The following is a 14,507-nucleotide window of genomic DNA, read 5'->3' as shown; positions in this document are numbered from 1 at the left end:
TGAGGAGGCTGCAGCGGATGTGTGAGTGTAGGCCTGTGTGTGTGAGGAGGCTGCAGAGGATGTGTGAGTGTAGGCCTGTGTGTGTGAGGAGGCTGCAGAGGATGTGTGAGTGTAGGCCTGTGTGTGTGAGAAGGCTGCAGAGGATGTGTGAGTGTAGGTGTGTGTGTGCGAAGAGGTGGCAGAGGATGTGTGAGTGTAGGCCTGTGTGTGTGAGGAGGCTGCAGCGGATGTGTGAGTGTAGGTGTGTGTGTGCGAAGAGGTGGCAGAGGATGTGTGAGTGTAGGCCTGTGTGTGTGAGGAGGCTGCAGCGGATGTGTGAGTGTATGCCTGTGTGTGTGAGGAGGCTGCAGAGGATGTGTGAGTGTAGGCCTGTGTGTGTGAGGAGGCTGCAGAGGATGTGTGAGTGTAGGTGTGTGTGAGGAGGCTGCAGAGGATGTGTGAGTGTAGGCCTGTGTGTGTGAGGAGGCTGCAGCGGATGTGTGAGTGTAGGCCTGTGTGTGTGAGGAGGCTGCAGCGGATGTGTGAGTGTAGGCCTGTGTGTGCGAGGAGGCTGCAGAGGATGTGTGAGTGTAGGTGTGTGTGCGAGGAGGCTGCAGCGGATGTGTGAGTGTAGGCATATGTGCGAGGAGGCTGCAGCGGATGTGTGAGTGTAGGTGTGTGAGCGAGGAAGCTGCAGCGGATGTGTGAGTGTAGGTGTGTGTGCGAGGAGGCTGCAGCGGATGTGTGAGTGTAGGTGTGTGTGCGAGGAGGCTGCAGCGGATGTGTGAGTGTAGGTGTGTGTGCGAGGAGGCTGCAGCGGATGTGTGAGTGTAGGCCTGTGTGTGAGGAGGCTGCAGCGGATGTGTGAGTGTAGGTGTGTGTGTGAGGAGGCTGCAGCGGATGTGTGAGTGTAGGCCTGTGTGTGCGAGGAGGCTGCAGCGGATGTGTGAGTGTAGGCCTGTGTGTGTGAGGAGGCTGCAGCGGATGTGTGAGTGTAGGTGTGTGTGCGAGGAGGCTGCAGCGGATGTGTGAGTGTAGGTGTGTGTGCGAGGAGGCTGCAGCGGATGTGTGAGTGTAGGTGTGTGTGCGAGGAGGCTGCAGCGGATGTGTGAGTGTAGGCCGGTGTGCGAGGAGGCTGCAGAAGATTTGTGAGTGTGGGATTCAGCTGGACCACCTCGCGTTGGTTTCATCCCAATCGGTGCAGTTGTAGCCATATGAGTAACTGGACAGACAAACAAACTGACCATTGAATTTTATACACGGTGGAGTCACATTATTAGGATGACCAGCAGCTAATAGCCAGAGTAACCGCCGTGTGCAGTACGGACAGCAGCTAGATGGGCTGAACTGTCATGTTAGACACACGTCTGGCAGCCCCCAGCTACATTCTGGCAGTGAGCTGCTCCGCTGTAGCATGTCGGTCGGCCCTCACGCACCTTCGTAGCCGATGTTCACCTCTCACATCAGTGGCATGCGGTGCTCCGCCGTTTCCACGTCGGTTATTCACAATGGTGCCATTTGTCCAGTCACGATACCCCAGTCACCACAGCAGCACGCGGACAGGTCACAAACTGCGCTGTGTCAGAAATACCGCCACTCTTGGCCTGAAAGCCGATAATCCTCCCTTTATGCAACTTTGATAAATCGCCCCTTTTACCCATGACAGCAACGAGTGATATGTGTGCAGACGGCCTATCCCACACCTTATATACCCACCAAGCCAGCACACGACACGTGACGCACTTCATGGTCTACGCACTGCCGACATCACATGTAGCATAATAATGTAACTTAACTGTGTATATAAGATATATGCCCCTGGCCCCGAAAGGGGTGGATTTTTAAGTTTAAACCCTGTCAGTATTTTAAGTTGGATAATGAAGGGTATGTGTACCAAGTTTGGTCCAGATCCATCAAGAACTGTACTACATCTCACTGTATGTCTTTCTTTTTCATCCACTAGGGGTCACTGGAGTACTCTTGGGATATGGATAGCAGGGATAGGCACATTTAAATATTTAAATTAGTAACCCTCCACCCCCTCCATACTACCAAGGTACCTCAGTGTTTTTCTGTGACTCAGTCGGGATAGAGACACGTGGAGGATTCTCCACAGTTTCTATTTTTGAGTAAATTTTTATTTTTACACTCAATCCCTTCCCAGCTTATTAAGAAGCTTGGGTCCGGGATTGTAGAGGTTGCTGAGTGTAGCAGTTGGCTTGTCGGCGCTCAGGAGAGGAGTCCTGCCATAGACCACAATCAGCAGAGCTGATTTCAGCCTAGGGCTGCATCAAGGTGCTGGACTGAGCTTGCAGAAGAAGCCCCGTCATAGTATCTACTGTGATCAGGTAATGGGGGTCATTCCGAGTTGATCGCTTGCTGCCGTTTTTCTCAGCGCAGCGATCAGGTCTCTACTGCGCATGCATATGCACCGCAATGCGCCTGCGCGTCGTACGGTACAAAGCGGATCGTTGCTGAGCGATGGATTTAACGAAGAATCCGTTCGCACAGCCCATCGCTAGGAGACTGACAAGAAGAGGGCGTTTGTGGGTGTCGACTCACCGTTTTCTGGGAGTGTTTGGAAAAACGCAGGCGTGTCCAAACGTTTGCAGGGCGGGTGTCTGACCTCAATTCCGGGACTGGACAGGCTGAAGTGATCGCAGCGGCTGAGTAAGTTCAGAGCTACTCAGAAACTGCACAAAATGTTTTTGCAGAGCTCGGCTGCAAAGCCGTTCGCACACTTGCGAAGCGAAAATACACTCCCCTGTGGGCGGCGACTATGCGTTTGCACGGCTGCAAAAAGCAGGCGAGCGATCAACTCGGATTGACCCCCAGTGAGCGGGCAGGCAGCTCACACTGCCGCCGCTCCTTTGATGTGACTTTCTGGGGGATCGCGGCAGTCATCATGCTGCCGTACCGCTGTTTTACAATTTTAATAATATGTATGCTGTCCCAGCTGCAAGCCCCTGGCTCCCGCTCCCCGCTACTCATCCCAGCCGCGGACAGCTACGCTACTGCCGCTGGGTATCTGCCGCCACTCCCCGGCTCCCTCCGGCTAGCTCAGTCTTGGATGATCACGGCGGGAGAGGGGGGAGCTCTGCCGCGGACAGCTTCCACGCTGCCGTGGCTCAGCCCTTACTCAGACCGCGGACAGTTATCACTGCTGCCACAGTCTGCCAGCGCTGCAAGCAGTGACGCTGCAGAGGGGGAGATCGCGGGGGCAAAGGGGGGGAAGAGTTATACCTGCAGCACCACGGCTCTGGGGAGGCTTGCACAAATTATGGGTCTTAGTAATGTACAGTCCCTGATATCTGGCTATTAAGCCCGTAATATATGCATAGGAGGGATGTATATTACAAAGCGTTAAATATAATCTGTTTGTTACTGTTATTAGTATAATCTGACATTGTGGTTTTCTTATACATGAAAAAGTACTGTATAGGATGAAAGCACATGGCTGGACACCATTTTAACTCAACTTCCTGCTTCTTCTTACAGGAAGTTTGCTGCTGTCCTACAACACTCGGCCACTGGGGGAGCAGGGGTGTTAGTAGGAATTCAGTAAAGCACATATTTCACTGATTGTAGTGTATACACACTTTAGTTACATTTTTACTGAGTCGTGGGACTTGTCTTTCTCTGTGTACTGTCTGTCTGTGTACATAATGAGTAAAGCTAATGCAAAATCAAAAAAGCAGCTTGTCTGCGATGTCTGTCAGAATGTGTTTCTTCATGGAACTACCACTTGCACAGTGTCTTGTCGATATGGGTACTAATACAAACCTCTAACCTGATCCTCCTTGGGCGATGATGGCAGATGTGATGACTGATTTACAATCAGAGTTGGCTGCTGCGCGAAAGGAGCGTGAAGCGGCTAGATCTGAGGCTAGGTTAATACCGTCTGAGCTGCCAGAGTGGGCTCAAGATATGTCAAGGACTTTGCAGAGTTTACAAAAGTTCAGATCTACCTCTATTCCTAAAAGTGTTCATAATTTGTCTCATAATGTACCGCTTTCAGTGGTGTTGCATTCTGACGATTCATTGCCAGACCTTTTATCACAGGTGGAACATGAGGAAGGTGAATTGGGCCAGGAGTCAGATAGTGAGGTTACTGATAGCCCGGCCATTGATAATCTCATAAGGGCAGTACGCCAGGTTCTACATTTTACTGAGACTGAGGAGCCTCTTTCAAATGATGAAGTTTTGTTTGCTAAAAAACAGAAAACACCGGTGTGTTTTCCGTATTCAGATTCTCTTAATAAACAGTTAACGGAAGCTTGGAAGAATCCAGATAAATGGTTTGCAGTGCCTAGACGGTTTCTGTCTAACTACCCGTTTCCAGAGTCTATGACAACTAAATGGGAGAACCCACCAGCAGTGGATTCCTCAGTGTCAAAACTTTTAAAAAAGTTAACCATTCCAGTCCCTGCTGCTACGACTCTTAAAGACCCGTCAGAGCGTAAGCTAGAAGCTATGTTAAAGTCAGTGTATACAGCAGTAGGGGTGTTGCTTAGACCTGCTTTGGTTGGGGTTTGGGTTAACAAGGCTGTCGTTGAATGGGCAACACAGCTCAAGTTGGGCCTACAACAGGATCTTCCCTTAGACCAGTTTATACTTCTTGCTGATCACATCTGTGAATCTGCGGAGTATTTAGGTACAGCTTCTATGGACGTCGGCCAGGTTTGTTCTCGGCTTTCAGCTTCACTAGTTGCGGCACGACGGGCACTTTGGCTGCGTTCTTGGCAGGCAGAGGCAGAGTCAAAATGAGAAATAGAAGTGTTGCCTTACACTGGCAAAATGTTATTTGGTCCTGAATTGGACAAATGAATTTCGCAGGCTCCTAAACGTAAATACGCTGGACCGGCGTTTAAATCTTTTAGACCTCAGTTCTTTCGAGGCCGTGCTAGAGGGGGGACGTGGTTTCCAACAAACCAATAACCGTCATCAGGACACAAAGTCCGCAGACAAGCCAGTGGCATGACGGGCTTCCAGCCCATCTCGGATCTTCAGTTGTGGGAGCACGCCTTCAAACGTTTCACTTGGCATGGTTTCAGACATCCACAGATGGGTGGATCCGAAATTTAGTATTCAAAGGTTACAAAATAGAGTTCGATTGTCTTCCCCCAATGCGGTTTTTCAAGACAGGCCTCCCGGTGTCGGAAGACAAAAAGGCAGTTCTGCAGACCGCGATTCAATCGCTCGTAGATTCAGCAGTTTTGATCCAGGTTCTAGTTCACCAACAGGGTCAAGGTTATTATTCCAGTCTCTTTGAAGTACCAAAGCCGGACGGCTCAGTCCGACCGAATTGAACCTGAAGGGGCTCAAATCAGTACGTGACTTACTATAGATTGAAGATGGAATCCCTGCAGTCAGTGATTGCAGGTTTGGAACCACAGGAGTTCATGATTTTGTTGGATCACAAGGATGCGTACTTACACATTCCAATTTGGCCACCGCATCAGGCGTACTTAAGGTTTGTAGTGCAATGGAACCATTATCAATTTCAGGCACTACCGTTTGGCCTCTCATCAGCGCCTCTGGTATTCACAAAGGTGATGTCTGTGATGATAGCTCATCTCAGATCCCTGGGAGTGATAATAGTTCCGTACTTAGACGACCTTCTCCTCAAGGCTCCACCTCCACACATACTCCTTCAACATGCCTTACTAACGTACAATGGGGGGTCATTCCGAGTTGATCGCTCGCTGACAGTTTTTAGCAGCCATGCAAACGCATTGTCGCCGCCCACTGGGGGGTGTATTTTCGCTTTGCAGAAGTGCGAACGCTTGTGCAGTAGAGCGCCTGCAAAATCTTTTTGTGCAAAACAAGACCAGCCCTGTAGTTACTCTTCGTGTGCGTTGATTCTAACGATGGAGGGACGGCTTTTGACGTCACACACCCGCCCAGCAAACGCCCAGCCACGCCTGCGTTTTTTCTGCCACACCTGCGTTTTTCTAAGCACTTTCTGTAAACGGTCAGTTGACACCCAGAAACGCCCATTTCATGTCAATCTTCCTGCGTTCGGACGTGCGACTGGAATGTTCGTTACACTCTGTGCCAGGGGTGGAGAACCTTTTTTCTACCGAGGGCCATTTCACTCACGTCCTTTTCCGCTAGATCTTCTAGCACGGTGGTCAGGCTCTCATCTCCAAATTCACCAGAGGGTTCGGTTGTCTCCAAGGGCCAGAGTATCATTACTCTGGTGGCTCCAAATACAGCATCTCACCGTGGGAAAACAGTTCGGAGTCTGGAATTGGATAATTCTGACGACAGACGCCAGTCTCAGAGGTTGGAGAGCAGTGGTCCTACATCGTCAATTTCAGGGTCTCTGGTCAGACCGAGAAACATTACTGTCAATAAATGTCCTAGAACTCGGGGCAATCTACAACGCTTTGCGTCAGGCAGTTCAAATACTCCACTCTAAGACTGTTCAGGTTCAGTCAGACAATGCGACAGCAGTCGCGTACATCAACAAACAAAGAGGGACTCGAAGTCGCATGGCCATGCGAGAAGTTGCTCGAATCCTGAATTGGGCCGAGCATCACCAAGTAATATTTTCAGCAGTGTTCATTCCAGGAGTGAACAACTGGGAAGCAGATTATCTCGGTTGTCAGAATTTTCATCCAGGAGAATGGCCTTTAAATCCAGAAATCTTCTACATGTTGGTCCAGCGGTGGGTTTACCCGCAAGTGGATCTAATGGCATCTCGCAAAAATCATCAAGCACCCCAGTATGTGTCCAGGACAAGAGATCCAAAGGCAGTGGCAGTGGATGCTCTCACAATAGCATGTCCGTACAGCCTTCTGCATCTGTTTCCACTGCTTCCTCGGTTGCTAAAGCGGATCAAAAGAGAATCCACGACCATCATACTAGTGGCGCCTCATTGACCTCAGAGAGCGTGGTTCTCGGATCTCCGCAGTCTACTCGCAGATGATCCGTGGCCGCAACAGCTATGTCCAGAGCTGCTACAACAGGGTCCGTTCCTTTACCCCGATTTAGTGCGGCTGCGTTTGACGGGGTGGCTGTTGAAACAGCTCCCTTAAGACGAGAGGGCATTCGAGAGTCGGTTATTCTAACCATGTTACGTGCTAGGAAGCCAGTTACAGCAGCTCATTATCACAGAATTTGGCGAGCTTATATAGGGTGGTGTGAAGCTCGGAAGTTTCTGACATCTTCTTTCAAGTTATCCCGTCTTTTGCTATTTTTACAGGCGGGGTTAGATGGAGGACTACGTTTATCTACACTAAAGGTGCAGGTCTCTGCTTTGTCAATTTTCTTTCAAAGACTTTGGCTCTTTTGCTAACAGTTCCCACTTTCCTGCAAGGTGTCCTCAGAGTTCAACCTGCATTTATACCACCTACAGCTCCATGGGACTTGAATCTGGTTTTAGAGTCTTCAATTTTTGAACCTTTACAACAAGTGGATGTTAAGTTTCTTACTTGGAAAACAGTTTTTCTACTAGCCTTAGCTTCAGCAATGCGTGTTAAAGAATCGGACGAATCCCGCTTTTCTACCAAAGGTTGTATCTTCTTTTTACATCAACTAATCGTAGTTCCTGTTTTATCAGAAGGTGCAGGAACTCCAGCTACTTTGGATGTGGTACGCTCACTCCGCGTTTATGTAGCCCGAACATCTACAGTACGTAAAACGGATACATTGTTTGTTCTCTATGATGCAGTCGAGATAGGTTGGCCAGCTTCCAAGCAGACCTTGGCCAGATGGATTAAGCTGACCATTCGTCAAGCTTATCTTCATGCTAGGCTATAGCCGCCTACATCAGTTTCAGCTCATTCCACACGTTCTTTGGGAACTTCAATGGCAACAGGTCGTGGAGCTTCTACGACGCAACTTTGCCGTGCGGCTACATGGTCATCAGTGCACACGTTTGTGGCTTTTACAAGTTTTATACGTTTGCGGCATCAGCATCTAGCTTTGGCCCTCTAGTGTTACAGGTGCCAAACAACTCTCCCGCCCAAGGGGGAAACTTTGGTACGTCCCAAGAGTACTCCAGTGACCCCTAGTGGATGAAAATAGGATTTTGGGACTTACCAGATAAATCCTTTTCTTTGAATCCACAGGGGACACTGGACGCCCGCCCAAAGCAGTTTTCACCTGTCTTGTGTTAAGTCCAGTAGATCTTATGGTAACACATTCTCACCGACTTGTTCAATTGTTAAGGTGATTGTTATCTATTGTCTTGTCAACTTTCTAGTTGTGCATTATGTTCTGTGTCAACTTTATCGTTGTCTGTTATGTTATAATGTTATATGTAATTCTCCATTGTTCATCCACTCTGTCGCTCCTTTTCAGCTCAGTAAAAACACTGAGGTACCTTGGGAGTATGGAGGGGGTGGAGGGTTACTAATATAAATATTTAATTGTCCCTATCCCTGCTAACGCTCCGTCCATATCCCAAGAGTACTCCAGTGCCCCCTAGTGGATTCAAAGAAAAGGATTTATCTGGTAAGTACCAAAATCCTATTTTATCTAAATGCAACACAAAATGAAGATGTTGATTGACAGGCGGCCGGCTTTCATGGTCGTGCACATGGCTTTGAAGGGAGTGATAGAAAAAGCGCAGGTGGGTCATGGCTGTTTTCGGGGCCTGCATCTGACGTCCGATGTGATTGCTGCGACTTAAAGTATGGCCCTTGGAGCCCACTGAATTCTCATTATTCTTAGTAGCCCTGGGTCATCTGCAATTGCCGACGGTGCTCAATTTTTGCGATGCATATGCCATTTTGCGTCAGCAATCGCAGAATTGCGTTCACATCGGTGGGCGGCTTGTTCTGTATGGGGCGGACTTTTACCAGGCTGGGCGGCTCTTGCTGTGCGATTCTCAGCAGTTGCAGTTCTGCCACAATCTCAACTGAATCTGATAAGGCCCCATGTTCCCAGTGATCTGATCAGCTGACTATGGGTGTAGCCTACAATATGTGTGCGCAGGAGAAAAGTGTGTAATGTATAGACTATTCCTGGGATATTAATCCGATGTTTCTGTTTAGGCCCAGCGTCATGCATAGATGGGTGACAAGACTGACAGCACAATGGCTTCTCACATAGAGAAAATCACTCTGGGCATCAGCAAGATCTTAGGTGAGAGAATAGTATGTTCCGATCTATGGTGGTTGCACAGAGAGGTCTATTTACTAAGCCTTGAATGGGGATAAAGTGGATGGAGATAAAGTAACAGCCAACCAGCTCCTAACTGTTATTTCTTTCTCTAACGTCCTAAGTGGATGCTGGGGACTCCGTAAGGACCATGGGGAATAGCGGCTCCGCAGGAGACTGGGCACAAAAGTAAAGCTTTAGAACTACCTGGTGTGCACTGGCCCCTCCCCCTATGACCCTCCTCCAAGCCTCAGTTAGATTTTTGTGCCCCAACGAGAAGGGTGCACACTAGGTGGCTCTCCTGAGCTGCTTAGTGAAAAGTTTTAGGTTTTTTATGTTCAGTGAGACCTGCTGGCAACAGGCTCACTGCATCGAGGGACTAAGGGGAGAAGAAGCGAACTCACCTGCGTGCAGAGTGGATTGGGCTTCTTAGGCTACTGGACATTAGCTCCAGAGGGACCGATCACAGGCCCAGCCATGGATAGGTCCCAGAGCCGCGCCGCCGGCCCCCTTACAGAGCCAGAAGACAGAAGAGGTCCGGAAAATCGGCGGCAGAAGACGTCCTGTCTTCAACAAGGTAGCGCACAGCACTGCAGCTGTGCGCCATTGCTCTCAGCACACTTCACACTCCGGTCACTGAGGGTGCAGGGCGCTGGGGGAGGGGCGCCCTGAGACGCAATAAAAACACCTTAGATGGCAAAAAAATGCATCACATATAGCTCCTGGGCTATATGGATGAATTTAACCCCTGCCAGAATACACAGAAAAACGGGAGATAAGGCCGCCGAGAAGGGGGCGGAGCCTATCTCCTCAGCACACTGGCGCCATTTTCCCTCACAGCTCCGTTGGAGGGAAGCTCCCTGGCTCTCCCCTGCAGTCACTACACTACAGAAAGGGTTAAAAAAGAGAGGGGGGCACTAATTACGCGCAGTATTAAAAATACAGCAGCTATAAGGGGAAAAACACTTATATAAGGTTATCCCTGTATATATATATATAGCGCTCTGGTGTGTGCTGGCAAACTCTCCCTCTGTCTCCCCAAAGGGCTAGTGGGGTCCTGTCCTCTATCAGAGCATTCCCTGTGTGTGTGCTGTGTGTCGGTACGTTTGTGTCGACATGTATGAGGAGAAAAATGAGGTGGAGACGGAGCAGATTGCCTGTAATAGTGATGTCACCCCCTAGGGGGTCGACACCTGAGTGGATGAACTGTTGGAAGGAATTACGTGACAGTGTCAGCTCTGTATAAAAGACAGTGGTTGACATGAGACAGCCGGCTACTCAACTTGTGCCTGTCCAGACGTCTCATAGGCCGTCAGGGGCTCTAAAGCGCCCGTTACCTCAGATGGCAGATATAGACGCCGACACGGATACTGACTCCAGTGTCGACGGTGAAGAGACAAATGTGACTTCCAGTAGGGCCACACGTTACATGATTGAGGCAATGAAAAATGTTTTACACATTTCTGATAATACGAGTACCACCAAAAAGGGGTATTATGTTCGGTGAGGAAAAACTACCTGTAGTTTTCCTGAATCTGAGAAATTAAATGAGGTGTGTGATGATGCGTGGGTTTCCCCCGATAACAACTGATAATTTCTAAAATGTTATTGGCATTATATCCTTTCCCGCCAGAGGTTAGGGTGCGTTGGGAAACACCCCCTAGGGTGGATAAAGCGCTCACACGCTTGTAAGAACAAGGGCTCTACCCTCTCCTGAGATGGCCGCCCTTAAGGATCCTGCTGATAGAAAGCAGGAGGGTATCCTAAAATGTATTTACACACATACTGGTGTTATACTGCGACCAGCAATCGCCTCAGCCTGGATGTGCAGTGCTGGGTTGGCGTGGTCTGATTCCCTGACTGAAAATATTGATACCCTAGATAGGGACAGTATATTATTGCCTATAGAGCATTTAAAAGATGCATTTCTATATATGCGTGATGCACAGCGGAATATTTGCCGACTGGCATCAAGTCTAAGTGCGTTGTCCATTTCTGCCAGTAGAGGGTTATGGACACGACAGTGGTCAGGTGATGCGGATTCCAAACGGCATTTGGAAGTATTGCCTTATTAAGGGGAGGAGTTATTTGGGGTCGGTCTTTCAGACCTGGTGGCCACGGCAACAGCTGGGAAATCCACGTTTGTACCCCAGGTCGCCTCTCAACATAAGAAGACGCCGTATTATCAGGCGCAGTCTTTTCGTGGGCAAGCGGGCAAAAGGTTCCTCATTTCTGCCCCGTGACAGAGGGAGAGGAAAAAGGCTGCAGAAATCAGCCAGTTCCCAGGAACAGAAGCCCTCTCCCGCCTCTGCCAAGCCCTCAGTATGACGCTGGGGCTTTACAAGCAGAATCAGGCACGGTGGGGGCCCGTCTCAATGAATTTCAGCGCGCAGTGGGCTCACTCGCAAGTAGACCCCTGGATCCTTCAGGTGATCTCTCAGGGGTACAAATTGGAATTCGAGACGTCTCCCCCTCGCCGTTTCCTAAAGTCGGCTTTACTGATGTCTCCTTCTGACAGGGAGGCAGTTTTGGAAGCCATTCACAAGCTGTATTCCCAGCAGGTGATAATCAAGGTACCCCTCCTGCAACAGGGAACGGGGTATTATTCCACACTGTTGTGGTGCCGAAGCCGGACGGCTCGGTGAGACCCATTCTAAATCTAAAATCTTGAACACTTACATACGGAAGTTCAAATTCAAGATTGAGTCACTCAGAGCAGTGATTGCGAACCTGGAAGAAGGGGACTACATGATGTCTCGGGACATCAAGGATGCTTACCTTCATGTCCCAATTTACCCTTCTCACCAAGGGTACCTCAGGTTTATGGTACAGAACTGTCACTATCAGTTTCAGACGCTGCCGTATGGATGGGTCTTTACCAAGGTAATGGCCGAAATGATGATACTCCTTCGAAGGAAGGGAATTTTAGTTATCCCTTACTTGGACGATTCCCTGATAAGGGTAAGATCCAGGGAACAGTTGGAGGTCGGTGTAGCACTATCTCAGGTAGTGTTGCGGCAGCACGATTGGATTCTCAATATTCCAAAATCGCAGCTGATTCCGACAACTTGTCTTCTGTTCCTAGGGATGATCCTGGACACAGTCCAGAAATAGGTGTTTCTCCCGGAGGAGAAAGTCAGGGAGTTATCCGAGCTAGTCGGGAACCTCCTATAACCGAGCCAAGTCTCAGTACATCAATGAAATGGTTCTGGGAAAAATGGTGGCTTCCTACGAAGCAATCCCATTCGGCAGATTCCACGCGAGAACTTTCCAGTGGGACCTGCTGGACAAATGGTCCGGGTCGCATCTTCAGATGCATCAGCGGATAACCCTGTCACCAAGCACAAGGGTGTCTCTCCTGTGGTGGTTGCAGAGTGCTCATCTTCTAGAGGGCCGCACATTCAGGACTGGGTCCTGGTGACCACGGATGCCAGCCTGCGAGGCTGGGGAGCAGTCACACAGGGAAGGAATTTCCAGAGCTTATGGTCAAGCCTGGAGACATCACTTCACATAAATATCCTGAAGCTAAGGGCCATTTACAATGATCTAAGCTCAGCAAGACCTCTGCTTCAAGGTCACCCGGAGTTGATCCATTCGGACAACATCCCGGCAGTCACCCACGTAAACAGACAGGGTGACACAAGAAGCAGGGGGGCAATGGCAGAAGCTGCAAGGATTCTTCGCTGGGCGGAAAATCATGTTATTGCACTGTCAGCAGTATTCATTCCGGGAGTGGACAACTGGGAAGCAGACTTCCTCAGCAGACACGACCTCCACCCGGGAGAGTGGGGACTTCACCCAGAAGTCTTCCACATGTTTATAAAACTCGACAAGTATTGCGCCAGGTCAAGGGACCCTCAGGCAATAGCTGTGGACGCTCTGGTAACACAGTGGGTGTACCAGTCAGTGTATGTGTTCCCTCCTCTGCCTCTCATACCCAAGGTACTGAGAATTATAAGATGGAGAGGAGTAAGCACTATATTCGTGGCTCCGGATTGGCCAAGAAGGACTTGGTAACCGGAACTTCAAGAGATGCTCACGGAGGATCCGTGGCCTCTACCTCTAAGAAGGGACCTGCTCCAGCAAGGACCCTGTCTGTTCCAAGACTTACCCGCGGCTGCGTTTGACGGCATGGCGGTTGAACGCCGGATCCTGAAGGAGAAAGGCATTCCGGATGAAGTCATTCCTATCCTGATCAAAGCCAGGAAAGATATAACCGCAAAACATTATCACCGCATTTGGCGAAAATATGTTGCGTGGTGCGAGGCCAGTAAGGCCCCGACGGAGGAATTTTTCAACTAGGTCGATTCCTACATTTCCTGCAAACAGGAGTGTCTATGGGCCTGAAATGGGAGTCCATTAAGGTTCAAATTTCGGCCCTGTCAATTTTCTTCCAAAAAGAACTAGCTTCAGTCCCTGAAGTTCAGACGTTTGTGAAAGGGGTACTGTATATACAGCCTCCTTTTGTGCCTCCAGTGGCACCTTGGGATCTAAATGTAGTTTTTTGGGTTCCATCACATTGGTTTGAACCACTTAAATATGTGGAGTTAAAATATCTCACATGGAAAGTGGTCATGCTGTTGGCCCTGGCCTGGGCCAGGTGCGTGTCAGAATTGGCGGCTTTATCCTGTAAAAGCCCTCATCTGATTTTCCATTCGGACAGGGCGGAATTGAGGACTTGTCCTCAGTTTCTCCCTAAGGTGGTTTTCAGCGTTTCACCTGAATAAACCTATTGTGGTGCCTGCGGCTACTAGGGACTTGGAGGACTCCAAGTTGCTAGACGTTGTCAGAGCCCTGGAAATATAGGTTTCCAGGACGGCTGGAGTCAGAAAATCTGACTCGTTGTTTATTCTGTATGCACCCAACAAGCTGGGTGCTCCTGCTTCTAAGCAGACTATTGCTCGTTGGATTTGTAGTACAATTAAGCTTGCACATTCTGTGGCAGGCCTGCCACAGCCAAAATCTGTAAAAGCCCATTCCACAAGGAAGGTGGGCTCATCTTGGGCGGCTGCCCGAGGGGTCTCGGCTTTACAACTTTGCCGAGCAGCTACTTGGTCAGGAGCAAATACGTTTGTAAAATTCTACAAATTTGATACCCAGGCTGAGGAGGACCTGGAGTTCTCTCATTTGGTGCTGCAGAGTCATCCGCACTCTCCCGCCCGTTTGGGAGCTTTGGTATAATCCCCATGGTCCTTACGGAGTCCCCAGCATCCACTTAGGACGTTAGAGAAAATAAGAATTTACTTACCGATAATTCTATTTCTCGTAGTCCGTAGTGGATGCTGGGCGCCCATCCCAAGTGCGGATTGTCTGCAATACTGGTACATAGTTATTGTTACCAAAAAATCGGGTTATTGCTGTAGTGAGCCATCTTTTCTAGAGGCTCCTCTGTTATCATGCTGTTAACTGGGTTTAGA

At 49.4% G+C, this 14,507-nt stretch overlaps 1 long non-coding RNA gene across 1 annotated transcript in view; it reads left to right on the top strand.

The window, feature by feature from the left end:
- Positions 1–14,507, top strand: part of LOC135054752 (uncharacterized) — a 37,630-nt gene that overhangs the window by 15,006 nt on the left and 8,117 nt on the right. Inside the window, exon 2 of the long non-coding RNA XR_010243564.1 lies at positions 8,985–9,075. This is a non-coding gene — a long non-coding RNA (uncharacterized LOC135054752). The remainder of the gene's footprint in view (positions 1–8,984; positions 9,076–14,507) is intronic.

This window comes from Pseudophryne corroboree, chromosome 1 (assembly GCF_028390025.1).
Source record: "Pseudophryne corroboree isolate aPseCor3 chromosome 1, aPseCor3.hap2, whole genome shotgun sequence".
In the NCBI taxonomy this organism is placed as follows: Eukaryota; Metazoa; Chordata; class Amphibia; order Anura; family Myobatrachidae; genus Pseudophryne; species Pseudophryne corroboree.
Note: the sequence above shows the minus strand (reverse complement) of the source record. Positions and strands in the feature narration are given on the sequence as shown.